This window comes from Nicotiana tabacum, chromosome 2 (genome assembly GCF_000715075.1).
Source record: "Nicotiana tabacum cultivar K326 chromosome 2, ASM71507v2, whole genome shotgun sequence".
NCBI classification, from domain to species: Eukaryota; Viridiplantae; Streptophyta; class Magnoliopsida; order Solanales; family Solanaceae; genus Nicotiana; species Nicotiana tabacum.
The window spans coordinates 32,149,608-32,170,965 of NC_134081.1; the positions used below are offsets into that span (position 1 = coordinate 32,149,608).

The following is a 21,358-nucleotide window of genomic DNA, read 5'->3' on the forward strand; positions in this document are numbered from 1 at the left end:
CCGATCCAATTATATATATATATATATATATATATATATATATATATATATATATATATATATATATATATATATATATATATATATATATATATATATATATATATATATATATATATATATATATATATATATATATATATATATATATATATATATATATATATAACCCGATCCAATATACCTCACAGCTCGCAGCTCGGCACTCAGGCCCTATCTCAGTCACTAACCTCTCCAGCCCCTCGAGCTCATAGAATATCATAATAATTAGCCCAAACAGAGAATACAACAAGTACCAATAAGAAATGAGAGGGAACGGAGATATAACACACAGGTAAGACTGTGACTGAGTACAAGACAACAATTAGCAGTCAATTCAACAAGTATTCGACCGCTGCAGGTCCCACAGTGATATCATATGGTCTAAGCATGGTTTATAACAAGAAAGGTAGTCAATTGCTCAAAGACAAGGAAAAACAAGTAATAACAATGGTTATTCGACTTTACAGTCTCACAGGACGGACCAAGTCACAATCCCTCACGCTGCATGCTCACACGCCCTTCACCTAGCATGTGCGTCACCTCCAAATATTCACATCATACAAATTCTCGGGGTTTCATACCCTTAAAACTAGATTTAAGACTATTACTTACCTCAACCGCGCAGAAATCCTACTCTGAAATGCCTTTGCCTCTCGAATCGGCCTCCAAATGCCCCGAATCTAGCCATAAACAGTAAGAGATAATCAATATTGGCTAAAAGGATCAATTCCACAAGAAAACTACTAAAATATAGTCCAAATTCCGAAATCGGCTCAACCCGGGCCCCCGAGCCCACATCTCGAAACCCGACAAAAGTCAGAAAACCCGAAAGCCCATTGACTCACGAGTCTAACCATACCAAATTTATCAAAATCCGACCTCAATTGCCCCTCCAAAACCCCAAAATTCACTCTCCAATTCCCAAGCCCTAATCTCCCAAATCTCACCTCAAACACTCAGTAACTAGGTGTAAACTCAGTGGGGAAAATACCATTATTGAAGATAAATAAGCACAAGGAACTTACCTCAGTGATTACTCCAAAATCTCTCTCAAAATCCCCAAAATCCGAGCTAAAAATCATGAAAATGGTAAAAAAATCTATAAGTGTTCTATTTATAGGTTCTGCCCAGACTTCTCGCACCTGCGGCTCCATTTCCGCATTTGCGGGAAAAGCACCGCTTCTGCGGAAAAAACCCTAAACTCTGCCTCTGCTCCTGCGATCAAGTGACCGCATCTGCGCTCTTCGCGAGTGCGGGAACTACATCGTACATGCGGTCCAAACTCGCACCTGCTGTCCTAAATCCGCTTCTGCGACCATCGCAGGTGCGCGAATGCCATCACACCTGTGTCCTCTACCCAGATCCTCCTTAGCCACATCTGCAGCTCCTCCTTCACTTCTGCGGGCTCGCACCTGCGTTTCCCACTCCGCCGGTGTGGTTACACTAGTAGTAGCAGCTTCAGCTGCATCCTCAACTACCATCAAGCCGTTAACCACCCGAAATCACCCTGAGGCCTCTGGGGCCTCAACCAATCATACCAACAAGTCATATAACCCCATAAAAACTTAGTCGAACCTTTGAATCACTCAAGACAACATCAAAACACCAATTACACCTGGATTCAAGCCTAAAGAACTTCTAAATATTCAAATTCCACAAACAACGCCGAAACCTACCAAACCACATTCGATTAACCTCAAATTTTACACACAAGTCAAAAATGACACCACGAACCTATTCCAACTTCCAGATATCTAATCCGACCCCGATATCAAAATTTTCACTGCCGGCCAAAATTGCTAAAATTTCAACTTTCGCCAATTCAAGCCAAATTTTACTACGGACCTCCAAATCACATTCCGGACGCGCTTCTAAGTCCAAAATCATATAACAGAGCTAACGGAACCATAAAAATTTAAATCCAAGGTCGTTTTCCCACAAGTCGACGTCCGATCGATTTTTCCAACTTAAGCTTCCAATTAAGAGACTAAGTGTCTCAATTCTCTCCAAAACCACTCTGGACCCGAACCAACCAATCCGATAAGACATAATATAGTTGTAAAGCACAAAAGAATCAGAACTAGGAAAAATTTGGTTATATCATATCTCTCTTTGTTTGTTTTAAACTATGTTACATGCTGGCTTACCTAGTCTTGGAGGTTAGGTGGCATTACTACTGTTGGTGAAAATTTGGGTCGTGACAATGATATACATAAAAAGATATTTATTCTATTTTATTTTACTATTATTATGAAAGGCAGCATCTATGCTTACAAAATGTTTCATGATTTAAATAAAAAAATATATATGATTTTCAAAAAAATGGTTCTGCAGTTAGATTGCTTTTTTGTGCATATGGTTGGGTGCATCATATGATTTGGTTCACTCAAATCAAATAGTGTATCGGATGCAGTCACGTGAATTTGGGTCGCAACAAGCACTCCAACATGTAAAGATATTTCAAAACCGTTACACTTTATATTTTCAATCAAAAGTCATGATAATAGCACTTGAATATTTATAATGCAAGGAATGGTGCAATCCTAATTCGCTTGTCCCTACAAGTTAGGATTCACAATTAGCATTCAAGTTCTAAACCATTTTACGATATATAATTTGGAGAAAAAAAATTCATGAAGGAATAGGTTTTAACATTCCTCAATACACTCCTAAAACTTCACCACGAGTGTCTAAGATCCTTAACCAATAATAATCTACAAAATTATATATAACACCAAGAGTCATTCAATAATACCCAACAAATCTCATTTAGGTCTTAAATCTTGACTACGGGTACTTGGGGTCCATATTTCCTATTAAATATATTTTTCATGCTTAACAATTTTATTAATAGTATTTGATAGTATATTTAGGTCATTAGTAACACTTTCATTTAATACCTCAAATTACTATTCATTATCTTTCTCAACTATCAATCATAAATACCCAACAAGGGCTTCACAAATACTCACATTTAACTACCTCTCAATATCATGAATACCATAGATATACTTATTGATATCTCATAAATTGTCATGACCCGAAATCCCAACCCGTCGTGACGGTACCTAACACATAACTAGGAAAGCCGACAATCACATAACAACTACGCATTTGAATTAAAACATGATTTAATAAACTCAAAAGTGTAAATTTCCATATTCAGCTCGTTCACAGTACAAAAATTTAGGCATGCTTTCAAATTCAACAATTTAAGCCCAACACTGATAAACTATGTCAAATACAGCTAGCATGAGGAATGTTACATCTCTATGCCTACATGTCAAATATACATATCAAATGTAATGCATCACAGTGATAATCCCAGGTACTCACACTCTCAGAGTACTCAATCTGTCTATCTCAAACTCCCACTCATCACACACAATCACTCAGCACTGTACGGGTGCCTAGCATCAATGCCCCTCATCAAAGCATGGGTATATAAATCACTGTGTCTGCGCTCATTGCTAGTATGTCAGACTCCAGAGAGGCGAATCCTGCCCAAGCGCGAATATAAAGCCTATAAGGCCTGCTGTGGCATGCAACCCGATCCACAATAATAAATAAGCCAATAGTAGTAGTAGTAGTAGTAATAATAATATGATGATGATGATAATTGTCACACCTCCTTTTTCTGCGGGATAGGGAGTTTTTCCAATTGAAGTGACATTATTCAAAATGAGATAATTTATTTGATTCAGAGTCGCCACTTGGAATAATTATTATGTTGTCCCTAGTCACCGGTTTATTTTAAATCCCAAATCGAGGAAATTTGACTCTGTTTTAAGTCTGCGAAACACAGAAGACCGGGTAAGGAATTTTGTTAACTCGGGAGAAGGTGTGAGGCACTCCCAAATTTCATAGTTTTAGCACGGTCGCTTTAATCATACCTGCTTAATTGATTGTTTAATTGCGTATTTTAGAACTTATGTACGTTTACCTTTTTTACCACTTTTAATTATGGCGTTTATGGATTTAATCTTCGAAACAGATTACATGTGTGTAAATCTGCTTTATTTGGAGCGCTAAAATCATATCACGCGTGTGTACACAATTAATCACGCTTTATTAATTATTAAAATTGTTCGGCCAAAATCGCGCAAACGCGTACTTTGATTTAATGTTGGAATCATAATTAAATCACGCGAACGTGTACATAATCTACAAGAATATATTAGAACGCGCCTAAAGCATCCTACGAGTGTTTATACATTTTTAGTCCTAAATTCGAGATTATTGGAGAAGGTCTCAGAGTTATTACGTTGCGGACAAAACTCAGGTGCAAAGTGAAAGTTTGAGCCTCCAGTGAAAAATTGTTCGTAATTAATTGGATTTAGCTATTGATTAAACTACGGCGTGATTGAATTGATGAACACAATCTATAGTTTCAAGTCACGGACGAATTCACGTTAAATCACTAGTGATGACTGGATGAAATTGATTACCTGATTTCTGCCTAATTCATTACTCAAACGTGGGCTAATAACTAGGATAGCATTATGGGCTCAATTGTATTAGACATTGACACATGACCTCTAATGAGCCAAGTAAATTGCATATGTATTTTGGGGTGAAGCCCAGATGTGCTAACAACCCCTCTTAAAAGCATCAGCACACGAAAATGGGGTCGAAATTGAGCCCCAGTAAATGGAAAACTCCAATAGCCAACTGGAGACGGGATTTCTTCAACTTGCCAAACATATTTCAACAAAAATTGACACACGCCACGCCAGATAAGGGATAACAAGAGTGCGCTTTAAAAGATGAATACACAATTATACGAATCTTAAAAATACAGTGCCAATTTGTAGCATCAAAGAATTACAAGTTTCGAATCATAGTTTCAATTACTCTAATTACAATTCATGAATGACTACATGGATCCGGAAATAGAGTAACAATGATAATTGGACTAGATAAGAGTTTTTGGCATCAAATCAACACGCCACCGCACTGGAGTACACAAAACATTTCTGGTGCGTCTTTCTTTTTTGCTTTAATATCTATTGGTTTAGCCGAATCAGTTAGCAATTGAAACCTGAATTAGAGCTATGTGTGCAGTCACCACCACCTCGCGTGCTAACAGTACTTTTCAGAGAGGCTCTCTAGCAGGTATGCGAAACCAACAGTTACTACTGACTGACAAAATTTTACAACTTGAACAACCATCTTACCGGGTGTTGACTATCACAGCCCCTAATTCTAACTGGTAACAACACATAAACTTCATGGCTAAAGATCAAATCGTGTAGATAATTAATTTCATATAAATCCGCAGGAAACTTCAAATAGACAGATTTTAATCATTGTTTAACATGATACATGCAATAATTTAGCTCATAACTCGAGGCTACATTCCAACAATAATCAAACAATACACAACTTGATGAATATCAAACACATTCACAACACTGAAACTTGAGAGAGCAAACAAACAACTTCACACTTCAAGCAAACTGAAATTTACATTATTTGATCAAGAGTAATACCTGGCTCACAACAAAGTAGACAAAAAAGAGAATAAGTCTCTGACTTTGAAGAAGAAACAAAAGCAAAAGCAAACGCAGCAGCAGAAAACAACACAAAACAGCTTTGAACCTACTCCAGAAATCCAGAAATGGACCAAACCCAATGAAACTGAATACTGATTTTTCTTTTTCCAGAATACTTTTAGAAGGAAAATCAGTGAAGGTTGATGTTGATTCCTCCTTTAAGATGCAGAGGAAAGAAAAAGTGTTTATAAACTGAAAAATAAAACCTCTCAAAATGCCCAGATATTTTCCTTTTTCTCCTCCTTCTTTAATGAATATCCAGGGGTTTATATAGTGAGAGTGTACTGCTATGAGAGAGAAATCAGAGGGAATATAGGGATCTGTCAGCTCTCCCTAAAATTTAGGAAAATAGCATCTTCTCTAACAATAAATGGACAGCTGTCCTTTTATTCTCAGATATTTTCCTAATTTTCAGCATCTTTCTTAACAAATTGGGACAGCTGTCCCTTTCTAGAAGTTTTCTCTCATTTTCCACTCTTTTAACTTCTAAAAATTCACTCTTTTTACTCCAAAATCTGACCTAATATCAGTTGTTCTATTACATTTTAATCCCTATCTAGAAGCTTCCCTGATTTTCTTATTTCCTTTAACTCCCTCAAGTCCATGTTAACACCCTTCTTTTAACCTTTTCTTTTAACTCATTATTTTACTATCCAAAATTACTGCCCTCTTTCTCATCTCAGAACCAAACGTTTAACACATAGCAATTAACTAAACTGAATTAACAGCAACCAAACAAACATAAGCTAAACATGACTCAACAACTGATTAAACAAGTTGATTAAGTTCAAACCAACAAGTAATTATCAATTGACCAACTTCAGGTTCAATTCAACAAGTAGTTACTCAGAAAGTTAAAACAATTTCCTAGTGATTAACTATTAACTTTAGCATGATGTCAAGCAAAATTATGATTTAACTAATTATTAACAATTAAACAGCGAATCATCAATTCTAGGGAATGAAGAGGAGAAGAAAGGATTACCAGTAGAAGACAATGCTGCCGGAAAAAAGAAGTCCGGCTTATAGCTGAACACGAGCACTAGCTCACGCGTAGCCAATGCTATATGTGATGAAATCCGCCATACACCGGCCAAGAGAATCACAGTTATGGGAACTCCAAAGTTCTGGCCGGTCGACCAGGTTTTAATCAAGTTCCGGTGACCATTAGTCGATTAGAGATTGATACCAATTGATAGTCCCCAATGAGATTAATCGATTGGTACAAATTTCGTCGCCACGCGACCCGGATTCAGAAGCAATCAATAAAAAAGAAAGGATTAGGGTTCGTCCCTTTTAGATCTAAAAATCGAGCAAATATAGGAGGTTTTTCGACGAAACTAATGGTAGGAAAAGAACAACGAGACGACATGGGTTATGGGATGACATTTTGGGGTTGACTGGAGTGGTGCCGCCGCTGTGGGCGATTTCCGGCAGCGGCAGAGGATTAGGGTAAGGAGAAGAGGGTTTGAGAGGTCTGTGAGATGAATTCGGGGTATGGGGGGGGCCTCTTCCGACAATTAAAAGGGAAAAGGATGAGGAGTTATGGTCCGTTGGATTTTGATCAACGAACGGTTGAGATTGAACGTTATATAAACGACGCCGTTTTGGGCATTTGAAGACTGGACCCGGTATGGCAGCTGGATTGGGCGAAATTGTGGTCAAATTTGGGTCACTGAAATTGTTTTTTGGCCCAAATATAAGTAAAACCAAACATGCTCTTTAACTCCCTTCTTTATTTCCTTTTTTTTTCTTTGTCTTTGATTTTAAATTCTAAGAAAATTAATTAAAATCCTAAATTAAATCCTAATTTAAATCTAATTTGCAAAATTAAACATACTTATCTATTTTATAATAATTAATTAACTTAATACTAATAAAAGTGAAATATTAATTTAAAACAAAAAAATTAAAAATATAAAAATGACCATTGTATTTTTGTGATTTTCATTTAAAGATATATTTAATTAATGTAATTAAATCCTAAATGCAAATAAAAATCTAAAATGCTATGAAATGAAGATTTGGACATTTTATGGTATTTTCCATGATTTTAAAATATTAAATATGCACAAAAATGTAACTAAATGCAATCAAGCAATTAAAAGGAATTCCTAAAATTCTATAACATGAAAAACAATTAGAAATAATTTATTTATTTGTGGATTTTGTAGGAATATTTTCGTATTGAAGATCCCTCCTCACAATAATAATAATAATAATAATAATAATAATAATAATAATAATAATAATAATAATAATAATAATAATAATAATAATAATAATAATAATGAGAATAATGAGAATAATAATAATGATGATAATAATAATAATAATAATAATAATAATAATAATAATAATAATAATAATAATAATAATAATAATAATAATAATAATAATAATAACAATAATAATAATAATAATAATAATAATAATAATAATAATAATAATAATAATAATAATAATAATAATAATAATAATAATAATAGTAATAGTAATAATAATAATAGTAATAATAATAATAATAGTAATAAAAATAATAATAGTAATAATAATAATAATCCCCCAAATCTAACTCTACAATACCTAGTCCAAAATCCCCCAAATTTCACCTTAAAAATACATAATCTAGGTGTAGAATTCAATGGGTATTCAATATTATCGGACAAAAGTGATCAAAAGTTCCTTACCTCTTGAAATATAGTGAAACCCCTCTCAAGAATTGCCACAAGCCGAGCTTCCAAAGTCCAAAAATGAGAGAATTCTCAAAACCCTTGATTATAACCTTCTGTCCAGGCGTCTCGCTCCTGCGGACACTATAGCCGCATTTGCGGGAAAAAATTGCTTCTGCGAAGCCCACTATAGTCCCGACCAACCGCTTTTGCGGCTCTCACCCTGCTTCTGCTGGTTCGCTTTTGCGACAAAGCCTCCAAGGCCAACCTCCGCATCTGCGACCATCTGCCCGCACTCGTAGGTGCGGAATTTTCCTCGCACCCGTGCTAATACCAAGCCTTGCCCAATTCCTCATATGCGCTCTCCTGACCGCTTCTGTGGCTCTCCACCTGCGGCCAATTCCACACAGGTGCGGTTACACAGACCTGAACCCAATAGGTTTTCCATAAGTCTAAAATTCATTCGATTTCAATCCGAATCACACCTGAGGGCCCCGGGACTCCATCCAAACATACCAACACATCCTAAAATATCATGCGAACTTAGTCGAGGCTTCAATTCACATCAAAAATACGAATTGCATCCCAATTCATGCCTAATGAACTATTGCACTTCCAACTTCTAAAACCAATGCCGAAACACACCAAACCAACTCCGATTGACTTTACTTTTTGCACACAAGTCATAAATGACACATCGGACCTATGCCAACTCCGGGATCCAAAATCTGAGCCCAGTATCAACAAAGTCAACTCTCGGTCAAACTTCTCAACTTTTCAACTTTCGCCAATTCAAGCCAAAATGACATGTGGACCTCCAAATAAATATACGGACAAAAACTAAAGACCGAAATCACCATACGAAGCTATCAAAAACATCAAAACTCCATTCCGGAGTCGTTTACACATAAGTCAGCATCCAATCAACTATTTCAACTTAGGTTTCTAACCTTGGGACTAACTTTCCCAATTCATTCCAAAACATCCCTGGAACCAAACCAACCACCCCAACAAGTCACATAACTACAATTGATCATAGAATAAGCAATAAATGGGGGAACGGGGCTACGATACTCAAAACGACCGGACGTGTCTCTACATTCTTCCCCTCCCTCTTAAACAAACATTCGCCTTCGAACATGTCTAGAATCATACCTGGTGTCTCAAATAGGTGTGGGTAGCTACTCTGCATCTCCCACTTGGTGTCCCAAGTAGCCTCCTCGACTGGCTGACCTCTCCACTGAACTTTTACTGAAGTTATACTCTATGACCTCAACTTTCGAACCTGCCGATCCAAAATGGCCACCGACTCCACATCATACGTCAAATCTCCATCTAACTAAACCGTGATGAAGTCCAAAACATGAGACGGATCAACATAATACATCCAAAGTACAAAAACATGAAACACTGGGTTAACACCCGATAAACTAAGCGGCAATGTAAGCTTCTAAGCCACCTCTCCAATCCTCTCAAGCACCTCAAATGGGACAATATACCGAGGGCTCAACTTGCCCTTCTTCCCGAACCTCATAACACCCTTCATGGGTGAAACTCTAAGTAATACCTCCTCTCCCACCATATAGGCAACATCAAGAACCTTCCGATCAGGGTAGATCTTTTGTCTAGTCTTTGTCGTGCGAAGGCGATCCTGAATCAACTTGACCTTTTCCAAGGCATCCTGAACCAAATCCGTGTCAAACAACCTAGCCTCCCCCGGCTAAAACCACCCAACTAGAGATCGACACCGCCTCCCATATAAGGCCTCATAAGGAGCCATCTGAATACTCGATTGGTAGATGTTGTTGTAGGCAAACTCTACAAGCGGTAGAAACGGATCCCAAGAACCCCTAAAATTCATAACACAAGCGCGTAGCTTAACCTCCAATATCTGAATGGTGCGCTTAGATTGTCCGTCCATGTGGGGGTGGAATAATGTGCTCAACTCAACCCGTATGCCCAACTCTCGCTGCACTTCTCTCCAAACTGCAATGTGAACTGCGTGCCCCGATCAAAAATAACGGAGACCGGCATACCGTGAAGGCGCACAATCTCACAAATATAGATCTCGGCCAACCGCTCTAAAGAATAGGTAGTCACCACCAGAATGAAATGTGCGGACTTAGTCAACCGGTCCACAATCACCAAAATAGCATCGAATTTCTTCAAGGTCCGTGGGAACCCAACAACGAAGTCCATGGTAATACGCTCCCATTTCCACTCATGAATCTCAAGCCTCTAAAGCAAACCGCCCGGCCTCTGATGCTCGTACTTCACCTACTGACAGTTCAAGCACCGAGCTACAAACTCCACTATATCTTTCTTCATTCTTCTCCACCAATAGTGCTGCCTCAAGTCCTGATACATCTTTGTGGCACCCGGATGAATAGAGTACCGCGAGCTATGGGCCTCCTCCAGAATCAACTCCCTAAACCCATCCACATTGGGCACACAGATCTGGTACCGTGTCCTTAAGGACAAGCAAATGGGGGTCATCATACTAACGCTCTGTGATGCGATCATATAAAGAAGACCGAGAAACCATGCAAGCTAGAACTCATCTAGGCTCCGAAATATCTAACCTCATGAACTGATTGGCCAAGGCCTGAACATCTGATGCAAGCGGTCTCTCACCAACAGGAATATAAGCAAGGCTACCCATACGCACTGATTTTCTACTCAAGGCATCGACTAACATATTGGCCTTCTCGGGATGATATGATATGGTAATATCATAGTCTTTTAACAACTCCAACCATCTCCGATGTCCCAAATTTAAATTTAGATCCTTTTGCTTGAACAAGTGTTGTAGACTCCGATGATCTGTAAATACCTCACAAGACACACCGTAGAGATAATTCCTCCAAATCTTTAATGCATGAACAATGGCTACCTACTCTAAATCATGAACATAGTAGTTATTCTCATAGGGCTTCAACTGGCGTGAAGCATAAGAAATCACCCTACCCTCATAAATCAAGACACACCCAATATCAATCTGAGAAGCATCACAATACACCGTGTATGAACCTTATGCTGAAGGTAAAACTAGAACTGGAGCTGTGGTCAAAGCAGTCTTGAGCTTCTGAAAGCTCTCCTCACACTCATCAGACCACCTGAACGAGACACCCTTCTGGGTCAATCTAGTCAAAGGTGCAGAAATAGACGAGAAACCCTCCACAAAGTGGCGATAATATCTGGCCAAGCCAAGAAAACTCCAAATCTCAATAGCTAAAGACGGTCTGGTCCAACTCTAAACTACCTCAATCTTTTTCGGATCTACTTTGATACCCTCACTGGACACCACGTGCCCCAAGAAATCCACAGAATCAAGACAGAACTCACACTTGGAGAATTTAGCATAAAACTTCTTCTCCCCCAACGTCTGTAGTACAACCCTGAGATGTTGCGCATACTCCTCCTGGCTACGTGAGTACACCAGGATATCATCAATAAATACTATGACAAATGAATCGAGATATGGCTAGAATACACTGTTCATCAGATGCATGAATGTGGTTGGGGCATTGGTCAGCCCAAAAGACATCACAAGGACATCGTAGTGACCATAAGCGTGTCCTGAATGCCATATTTAGAATATCAGAGTCCCGAATCATCAACTAGTGATACCGAGACCTCAAATCAATCTTAGATAACAATCTAGCTCTCTGAAGCTGGTCAAATAAATCATCAATGCGCGGCAAAGGATACTTGTTCTTAATTGTAACTTTTTTCAACTATTTATAATCAATGCACATCCGTATAGTACCATCCTTCTTCTACACAAACAGAACCGTTGCACCCTAAGGCGACACACTAGGCCTAATGAACCCCTTATCAAGAAGCTCCTAAAATTGCTCTTTCAATTCCTTCAACTCTGTTGGTGCCATACGATACGGAGGAATAGAAATGGATTGAGTGCCCGGCACCAAGTCAATACCAAAATCAATGTCCCTGTAGGATGGCATGCCCGGTAGGTCTGCAGGAATCATATACGAAAAGTCTCGCACTACTGGAACATAATTAATGGTGGGAATATTAGCACCAACATCCCTCACAAAGGCCAAATAAGCCAAACATCCCTTCCCATCCATCCGTTGGGCCTTAAAATATGAAATCAATCTACTAGGAACATAGTCCAAAGAACCTCAACTCAATCCTAGGCAATCCCAGCATTGCCAACGTCACGGTCTTAGCGTGACAATTCAGAATTGCATGACATGGGGACAACCAATCCATGCCTAAAATCACGTCAAAATCAACCATACTAAGCAGTAAAAGATCAACTCTCATATCCAATCCCCCAATGGTCACCATACACGACCGATACACACGGTCCACAATAATAGAATCACCCACCGGCGTAGATACATGAACACGCTTAACTAAGGACTCACGGGGCATATCCAAATAACGAGCAAAATTTGATGATACATATGAATAAGTGGAACCAGGGTCAAATAATATGGAAGCATCCCTGTGGCACACTGAAACAATACTTGTGATCACTACGTTTGAAGCAACGACCTCTGGCCTGGAGGGAAAAGCATAGCATCGAGCCTGAACACCATCTGATCAGCCTCCCCCTAGCAATCTCGAGCTGCCTAAGTCTCACCCCAAGCTGGCTAAGCGGGTAGTGAAGTAACTGGTGCAAAAGTCATAGCCTGACCCCTCTGCTAAACAGGTCCTCTCAAAAGACGGGGACAATACCTCCTCACATGTACAAACTCTCTACAGTCGAAGAAACTCTGATCCATCAATGACGGCGGGGACTGAATCGGACCCCAAGAACTAGAATAACTACTAAAAGGACCTAGTACAGATGAACCCTAAACTGATAGATCACGGGATGAACTCTAAGCTGGAAGGGCATTGAAAGATTACTAACCCGGACGAGCACTGTATGAACCATGGCTAGCTGATGCACCACGATAAACCAAATGTGCCATCTGAGTGGGCCTTTAAGGATGACCCCTGCTGTGGTGGGACTATCCTCCAGATGAGGCACTGCTGAAACCACCCTAACCACCAAGGCATCTTGGCCTCCCTCTCCTCACACTCCTCACTATGAACCTGCTTTAGCCGTCTAGCAATATTGACCACCTCGTCGAACCTAGCACCTAATGCAATCTCTCTAGTCATGACAAAGCATAGTCCATAATTCAGGCCATCAATGAACCTCCTAATCCTCTCCCTCTTTGTGGGAACCAACCAGATCGCGTGACGAGCTAACTCTGAAAATCTCATCTCATACTGGGTCACGAACATACCCTCCTGGAGTAACTACTCAAACTGCCTATGCAACTCCTCCCTAGAAGTCTGTGGAACAAACTTCTCTAAGAAAAGAACTGAGAACTCATGCCACGTAAGGGGTGCAGCGCCTGCTGGCTAGCTCAACTCACAGGCCTCCAACCATCTGAAGGTTGCCCTCGGCAGCTGAAAAGTAGTATATGAGACTCCACTGGTCTCCAAATACCCGCCGTACGAAGGATCCGCTGGCATCTATCTAAGAAATCCTGGGCATCCTCTGACTCAGCCCCACTAAACTCTGGAGGCCCGAGCCTCCCAAACTGCTCTAGCCTCTTCTGCTCATCGCCACTCATAGTGGACCAACCTGGGCCCGAGCAGTTATAACTAGCTGAGCTGGTAGTACCCCCGGTGTCTGAAGTCCCTGAGCCATCTCCTCTAGAGTACGGGGGCGGGAGTTTTGAGCACCTCCCCCGGCCTGAGAAGTGGCCGGTGCGACCGGAACTGAAACCGCCTGAGCAAGGTTAGTGCATACAGTCGATATCTGGGCCAAACCTCCTAAAGGCATGGAATCACTATGGGCACAGCTGGTGCCTGAGCTAGTCCCACCGGCTCAACCATATCTGGTATCTGCTCTTGTGCTGGAGCAACTAGTGGCTTCACAAGTGCTGCTTTAGTTCAGTACAAGCTGCACCTCGACCTCTACCGTGACCCTGGCCTCTCGCGGCCCTAGCTGGTAGTACTGGTGATCATCTGCCTGATCCAATCCCACACATCCTCACCATCTACGAGAGAACAGAATAATAGAAGTTCAGTTTCTAGAATCAACAAATCTGCACGACAAGAGTACAAGAATGTGAAGTTTCCTAATAGTTTGGTAGCCTCTCAAAGATAAGTACAGATGATGTTGGGCATATTTCTATTTGTTTTAATATTACTTTACCCATGTTTTAACCGCTTTTTGGTGCTATTTAGTGTTAAAAATGCCCAACATGTGTTAATGATTAGTTTTATGACTAATTAAGTTGTATATGATGATTTAGGATGTTTGGAGTGCGAAAATATGATGAAACGATGCTCCATCTATAGGAGAAGAGAGTGAATGCGTCGCATCCAACCTTGCAAAAAAGGATAGTTGGTTCACCCTTAGGAGTGAAGTCGGGAGAAGTCATCCACCTTAGCATCCGCACCTAGGCACCGCAAGGTTGAGGGAACAAAGTGTGGACGCGAAGCATCCACCCCAGCATCCGATGCTGAGAAGTTCAAGCTGAGGCGGACGTGAAGCATCCACCCCAGCATCAATCCCTGAGCTGATTCGGAAAAGGAAAAGAGAAACTTTGGCCCACGACTTTTGTACGCAATATATAAGTCTAAAACACCTCTTTTAGGGCATAAAACACACTTTTTGAAGGGGATTCGACCTAGGGAGAGCAAGGAGCCGCCGTGGAGGCCAGATTTCATCTTTTTCCACCAACTTAGTAATTTTTATGTTTCTTTGTATGATTTGTTGTTTGGATACCATGTCTATATGGAGCTAAACTTCACGTTCTAGGGTTGTGGTTCTTTCATGACTATTTTTATTCGAATATTGATTTTTCTTTCTTGATTTATCATATTGGTTTATTTATTCAATCTCGCGCTTAATTATTTGATTGCTTGATCACAAATTGAATACTATCTACGAATCTAGAATTGAACTCGAAAGTGGGAATTCTAGATTGCACAGAGAACGGATTCTAGATTCCCTGGGCATCAGGGAACGGATTCACGGTTAGGATAGACATATACCTAACTGCCTTGCTTGGTTGATGTACAAGAATTAGAAATGCGTTCTTGCTTGTTCTAACTCCATAGACATATAGGCGTTATGTTAGCTTGAATAGGCAAGTAAGAACTCGACAGATTCTTATGAGCAATATTAACCATGTCAACCAATAAGCTAGATGAATTAGTTAGTCAATTAAATTGAAGAATACAATGGGAATGTTAGATAGCCCATAACCCTGGATCATTTTCATTACATTGATAACATAAAAATCTGCACTTCCTTTGTTCAAAGTTCATTATTTATTTTCTTTTTAGTTTAATTAGATCAAAGTCATATACTTCTAGGTTTAACTTTTATTTAGATAATTAGGATAGTCTAATTTAGTTAATAGTTAATCTCAAGTCCTCGTGGGTTTGACACTCTATCTTATCATTTTATTACTTGACGATCGCGTATAATTGTGTGTGTGTTTGGCCGCAACAATAGACGTTCTCCGTACGGATCTGCAAGACTCTACTAAACCTGCTCATGACTCGAGAGATCTAAGTACCCTAGTGCTCTGATACCAACTTGTCACGACCCAAAATCCCAACCTATCGTGACAGCGCGTAACAGATTTCTATGCAAGTCGGCAATCACATAACAACTACACAATTAAAACATGATTTAATAAGCTCAATAGTGGAAAATCTCATAAATAACTGATAAAAATAATTGTATCTCTTCTACAACCTTCCCAAAATCTTGGTGTCACCGAGTACACGAGCTATTGATGTCAACATAGTCTAAAACTCTAGTAACCTTGTCTGAGAAAATAGAACAGTACTGAATAAAAATGAAAGGAAGGAGAGTCAAGGTCTGCGGGTGTCAAAGCAGCTACCTCGTCTCCAAACAGGTACAGTCAGCAGCTAGGGCAGCACCTGCAGACCAACCAATCGCTCTAGCTCAGGAGCAGGTACCAGATACAGTTGAGTCAGTGGGGCCAGCTTAGGCACCAGTTGTGCCCATCGTGATTCCAGGCCTTCAGGAGGCCTTAGCTCAGATTCTGACCGTGTGTACCAGTCTTGCTCAGGCGGTCTCTGTTCTGACCGCAGCAGCCACTTCTCAGGTCGGGGGAGGTACTAAGACTCCCGCCGCCCGTACACCCGAGCAGATGATACAGGGACTCCAGAACCTGTGGGCACTACCAGCCCAGCCGGCTGCAGCTGCTCAGGCCCTGGTAGTCCCCATTATGGATGATGATGAGCAGAGGAGACTTGAGAGATTTGGGAGACTTTGACCTCCATCATTTAGCGTTGCTGAGTCAGAGGTTACTCAGGGCTTTCTGGATAAGTGCGAGCGGAAGCTCGGATAGCAGATATTCTAAAGACAACATGCAGAACCTGTTATGGTCATTATGAGTTCCTTGTGATGTCTTTTGGGCTGACCAATGCCCTAGCAGCGTTCATGCATATGATGAACAGTGTATTTCAGCCTTATCTAGACTCATTTGTCATAGTGTTCATTGATGATACCCTAATGTACTCTCGTAGCCAGGAGGAGCATGCCCAACATTTAAGGATTGTGTTACAACAGTTGAGGGAGGAGAAGCTTTATGCCAAGTTCTCCAAGTATGAGTTTTGGCTCAGTTCAATGGCATTCTTGGGGTACGTGGTGTCCAGTGAGGGTATTCAGGTGGATCCGAAGAAGATAGAGGCGGTTCAGAGTTGGCCCAGACTGTCCTCAGCTACGGAGATTCGGAGCTTTCTTGGCTTGGTCGGTTATTATCGTCGCTTCGTGGAGGGCTTCTCGTCTATTGCATTGCCTTTGACCAAATTGACCCAAAAGGGTGCTCCTTTCAGGTAGTCGGATGAGTGTGAGGAGAGCTTTTAGAAGCTCAAGACTGCCTTGACCACAACTCAAGTTCTAGTTTTGCCTTCAGCTTCAGGCTCGTATATAGTATATTGTGATGCTTCTTGGATCGGTATTGGGTGTGTCTTGATGTAGGAGGTAGAGTAATTGCTTGTGCTTCATGCTAGTTGAAGCCTCATGAGAAGAACTACTCTATTCATGATTTGGAGTTAGCTGCCATCGTTCATTCATTGAAGATTTGGAGGCATTATATCTACGGTGTGTCTTGTGAGGTATTTATGGATCATCGGAGCCTCCAGCACTTGTTCAAATAGAAGGATCTAAATTTGAGGCAGTGGAGATGGTTGGAGCTACTAAAGGACTATAATATCACCATTCTGTATCATCCCGAGAAGGCCAATATTGTGGCCGATGCCTTGAGTAGAAAGGCGGTGAGTATGGATAGTCTTACATTCATTCCCATGGAAGAGAGACCTCTTGCAGTTATGTTCAGGCTTTGGCCAACCAGTTCGTAATATTGGATATTTCGGAGCCCAGTCGGGTTCTAGTTTGTGTGGTTTCTCGGTCTTCTTTATATGATCGCATCAGAGAGCGCCAGTATGATGATCCCCATTTGCTTGTCCTTAAGGACACAGTTCAGCACGGTGATGCCAGAGATGTGACTATTGGGGATGATGGGGTATTGAGGATGCAGGGTCGGATTTGTATGCCCAATGTGGATGGGCTACGTGAGTTTATTCTTGAGGAGGGCCACAATTCACGGTATTCCATTAATCCTGGTGCCGCGAAGATGTATCAGGACTTGAGGTAGCACTATTGGTGGAGGATAATGAAGAAAGATATAGTGGGGTTTGTAGCTCGTTGCCTTAACTATCAGCAGGTGAAGTATGAGCATCAGAGACCGGGTGGATTTCTTCAGAGGTTAGAGATTCCAAAGTGAAAGTGGGAGCGGATCACCATGGATTTCGTAGTTGGGCTCCCACGGACTTCGAGGAAGTTCGATGCTATTTGGGTGATTATGGATCAGCTGACCATGTATGCGCACTTCATTCTAGTTGGTACTACCTATTCTTCAGAGCTATTGGCTGAGATTTATATCCGAGAGATGGTCCGCCTTTACGGTTTGCCCGTGTCCATCATTTCAGATCGAGGCACGCAGTTTACATCACAGTTGTGGAGAGGAGTACAGCGAGAGTTGGACACCCAGGTTGAGTTGAGCACAACATTTCACCCTCAGACGGACAGACAGTCCGAGCACACCATTCAGATATTGGAGGACATACTACGCACTTGTGTTATTGATTTTGGGGGTTCTTGGGATTGGTTTCTACCACTCACGGAGTTTGCCTACAACAATAGCTACCAGTCGAGCATTCAGATGGCTTCGTATGAGGCTTTGTGTGGGAGACAGTGTAGATCTCCGGTGGGTTGGTTCGAGCCAGGAGAGGCTAGGCTATTGAGTACTGACTTGGTTCAAGATGCATTGGACAATGTTAAATTGATTCAGGAGCAGCTTCGCATGGCGCAGTCCAGACAGAAGAGTTATGTCGACAGGAAGGTCCGTGATATTTCTTACATGGTTGGGGAGAATGTCCTGCTGAAGGTTTCACCCATCAAGGGTGTTATGCGATTTGGAAAGAAGGGGAAGTTGAGCCCTCGGTACATTGGGCCATTTGAGGTACTTCGGAGGATTGGGGAGGTGGCTTACGAGCTTGCCTTACCACCTAGTTTGTCGGGTGTGTATCCAGTATTTCATATTTCAATGCTCCAGAAGTATGTTGGCGATCCGTCTCATATTTTGGATTTCAGCACGGTTCAGTTGGATGGTGATTTGACTTACAATGTGGAGCCGGTGGCCATTTTGGATCGACAGGTTCGGAAGTGGATGTCAAAGGATATAGCTTTAGTGAAGGTGCAGTGGAGAGGTCAGCCCGTGGAGGAGGTTACTCAGGAGACCGAGCGGGAGATGCGGAGCGGATATCTACGCCTATTTGAGACTCCAGGTATGTTTCTAGACCAGTTCGAGGACGAACGTTTATTTAAGAGAAGGAGGATGTAACGACCCGACCGGTCATTTCGAGAATTGTAGCCCCGTTCTCCCATTTACTCCTCCTTTTGTGTTGTATAGCTGTTAAATGACTTATCGGGTTAGTTGGTTTGGGTCCGGAGAGATTTCAGAATGAATTGAGACACTTAGTCTCATAATGGAAAGCTTAAGTTGGAAAAGTTGACCGAATATTGACTTATGTGTAAACGACCCTAGATTTGCATTTTGATGGTTTCGTTAGCCCCGTTAGGTGATTTTGGACTTAGGAGTATGTCCGGATTGTGATTTGTAGGTCTGTAGTTAAATTAGGCTTGAAATAGCAAAAGTTAAATTTTTGGGAAGTTTGACCAGGAGTGGACTTTTTGATATCGGGGTCGATTCCGATTTTGGAAGTTGGAGTAGGTCCGTGGTGTCATTTGTGACTTGTGTGCAAAATATGGGGTCAATCAGACGTGATTTGATAGGTTTAGGCGCCGGTTGTAGAAATTTAGAAATTCAAAGTTCATTAGGCTTGAATCCATGTGCGATTCGTGTTTTTGATGTTGTTTGAGGAGATTTAAGGGTTCGACTAAGTTCGTATGATGTTTTAAAGACTTGTTGATATGTTTGGTTGAGGTCCCGGGGGCCTCGGGTTGATTTCAGATGAATTTCGGAACGATGTTTGAAGTTGAAGAGTTGCTGAAGATTTGCAACTTCTGGTATAATCACACCTACGGATTGGGAACCGCAGATACGAGCTCGCAGAAGCGATCAAGAAGGAAGCTGGCAGAGGTCATAGGTGCGAGGTCCTTTCCTCACCTGCATGTCCGCAGATGCAGGTATTGGATCGCAGAAGCTCATGGGCGCTAGGTGAGGCAGCTTCGCAGAAGCGGACGGCCCATCGCAGAAGCATGTCCGCAGAAGCGGACTGGGCGCCGTAGAGGCGTGAAAGGGCGCAAATGCGGTCAAGTGAACCGCAGAAGCGGTTTTGCTGGGCAAAATTAAAAACATAAGGGTTCGCGATTTTCTTCATTTTCAAACATTTTGAGCTCGGAATAGGGCGATTTTTGAGAGGGTTTTCCAGGGGATTCTTGAGTTAAGTCCCTTGTGCTTGTTTTTTATCAATAATCTTGTATCCCCATTGATTTTCCACCTAGTTTGGGTGTTTTTGAGGTGTAATTTGGGAGTTTGAGGCTAGGGATTTGGAGAGTTGATTTGGGGGATTTAGGTGACGATTGGGTGTTGGCTTTTGATAAAAATTTTATGGTTGGACTCGTGGTTTAATGGGCTTTCGGATTTTGTGAGTTTTGTCGGATTCTGAGATGTGGGCCCGGGGACAGTTTTGAACCAATTTCGGATTTTTGAGTTATAACTTAATAATTTCTTGTAGAATTGATTCCTTTAGCCCGTGTTGATTGTATTGTACCGTTTGTGGCTAGATTCGGGTCATTTGGAGACCGATTTGCGAGGCAAAGGCATATTGGAGTAGGAATTTGCTCGGATTGAGGTAAGTAACACTTCTAAACTTGGCACTGAGAGTTTGAAACCCCAAAATATGTGTTATATTATTGGTGTTGAGGTGATGCACATGCCAAGTGACGGGCGTGCTGGTGTGCACCGTGAGAATTGTGGCCTGGTTGATTCCATGGCACTGTATAGTGGACTTATCTTGTTGATGTCCGTGTTTTCATCATGTGATAAAGTAATTAAGCTGTTAAACATGCTAGAGATCATATCTAGGCTATATGCCTATACTGTTGGGACCCATAATGGTCATTTCTTGCTGTTATCTTACTCCTTTCATTGATATTTCGTAATCACTGCTATTCATTCATTTCATATCATATCTCAGTCTCTCTTGTTATTTATTGATGCATCATATCATTGTTTTCGGGATAGTTTTATTGACACGGTGAGCCCGTGAGAGAGACTGGAGAGATTGATGACTCAGTGAGGCCGAGGGCCTGACTATGAGTGACATTTATGGGATCGGACTGCACGCCGCAATAGTTATACTGATTTATGATAGCGCCTGGGCTGAAGGAGCCCCTCCGGAGTCTACACCCCCCTCCTCAGTGAGCGCGGTTGATTATATTGAGGGATGGATCTTCCCCACGGGCTGGATTGAGCCTACTCAGTACTAGGTGACTGATGGTCAGTCAATATACATATTCTGGGATGGATCTTCCCTGTTCCA

At 41.2% G+C, this 21,358-nt stretch overlaps 1 long non-coding RNA gene across 1 annotated transcript; it reads right to left on the bottom strand.

Annotated features, from left to right (window-relative positions):
- Positions 1 to 4,795: 4,795 nt before the first annotated feature.
- Positions 4,796 to 7,067, bottom strand: LOC107765545 (uncharacterized). Its single transcript, XR_012699733.1, has 2 exons — positions 6,583 to 7,067; positions 4,796 to 5,150 (listed from the first exon to the last, which is right to left on the bottom strand). It is a non-coding gene; the product is annotated as an uncharacterized LOC107765545 (long non-coding RNA).
- Between the last annotated feature and the right edge of the window lie 14,291 nt (positions 7,068 to 21,358).